Below are 1,509 nucleotides of genomic sequence, written 5' to 3' on the forward strand. Positions count from 1 at the left end.
TGTTGTGAGGCTGGTGTCACAAACTACTGTCTTGAACCCACAGACGATCCACATATTCACTCTGTTGTGTTGCGAACACACCTGAGGGAGATGATCAGGAAGACCTTGATTACTGGGGCTGTGATCCAGAAGGCATACGACAGGGTGTCCAAAAAGTCTCCATACGCAGGGGAGTGTGTTGCCCGCACCACGTCGGTTGTGCCTCCGTCAGCAGACTGTTCGTACACGTCCGGTTCTTCTCGGTCGGTCCGCGACACTTCCGGTCTTTTTGAATTTGTTAATAAGTTTGGCAGCAGTGTCGTGTGTGTGTGTGTGTGTGTGATGTGCTCGCCGTGTTTCCTGTTAAAGTCCATCGCAACCTTGTGACAGCTTCCCGATCCAGCCGTGAGAACGATTCCAATATGTTCTTCTGTAAAAGGTGTTTCAAAACCCATCTGAAAAAATATCCATCTATAACGCTTATGCTACACAGGGTCACTGGGAGCCTATCCCAGGGAACACGGGGGACACCCGGGATGGGGTGCCAACACATCGCAGTACACGATTGCGTACTACAGACAATTTGGGAACGCTCAATCAAACCTACGACGCATGTCTTCGGACTGGGGGAGGAACCCGGAGTACCCGGGGGAAACCCCTGAAGCACGGGGAGAACATAGAGCGGAGGCGGGAATTGAACCCCGGAGATATTTTGCTTAAAAAATTAAATAAATAAGTCAATAAATGTCTTAATTTCCTCTACGTATGGAGACTTTTGTGACCCCCTGTGCATCACACGGCATACTAATCATACCAAACCCTCCTCAGATTTCTCCTCAGTCGCTGATGTGGAATAATTAATATCAATGCGTTTAGTTTTTTTATGTTCAATAAATATGATATGATGATTAATTGTGTGTGCTTTTTTTTTTGTTTTTAATGTACAAAAGCAGTTTACAATGCACTCTTGTCCCAGACGTAAGGCTAAAGTGGCTTACTGCTTTTATTTATTTTTTTGGGCTGCATTAACAGCGTTCACTGTGCTTTGTGTATTTATTTCTTTATTTATTTCTTTTTAAATCAGTCCGTACAGAGTTTGTCGTCATCGTTGCGTCCAAAAGTGTTTGAATTCACTGCGGCTTTTTTCAGAATTTGAGATGCAATTTGTGGCGTTCTTCTTGTGCTTTGTTTGAGGGAGAACTACTTGAAGAGATCGCACTTTCGCGGTGATGTGTTGGTAAACGAGGGCTTTTAGCTGTACTCGTGTTCGACGCAGATGAATCGAAGAGGGCTTTGACCGAACGCGCGTCGTAATGATGTCACATGACGCGTCTTGGCCTGAATATGCGTTAATTTTTTTAAAAAAATTCGACTACTTCGGTCGTTCCTTGATGGACCGTTTTACTCTACTTTCATTAACGATTACAGCGAAATGGAGCCAGAGAAACTCCTCCATCGTCACCAGCCACGTGGATCCGTCTGTTATCCGCTTACCTTCTCCTTCACGTCTCTTTTGTAGCGCATTATAGT

General features: G+C 44.9%; 1 protein-coding gene across 1 annotated transcript in view; it reads right to left on the minus strand.

Moving 5' to 3' along the window:
* Window positions 1-623: 623 nt before the first annotated feature.
* lyrm2 (LYR motif containing 2) overlaps window positions 624-1,509 on the minus strand; it is a 2,370-nt gene continuing 1,484 nt past the window's right edge. Inside the window, exon 3 of the mRNA XM_053644163.1 lies at window positions 624-1,509. This exon is cut by the window's right edge and continues 455 nt beyond it. The gene's annotated coding sequence lies outside the window, so the exon portion shown is untranslated.

This window comes from Ictalurus furcatus, chromosome 2 (genome assembly GCF_023375685.1).
Source record: "Ictalurus furcatus strain D&B chromosome 2, Billie_1.0, whole genome shotgun sequence".
Classification (NCBI taxonomy): domain Eukaryota; kingdom Metazoa; phylum Chordata; class Actinopteri; order Siluriformes; family Ictaluridae; genus Ictalurus; species Ictalurus furcatus.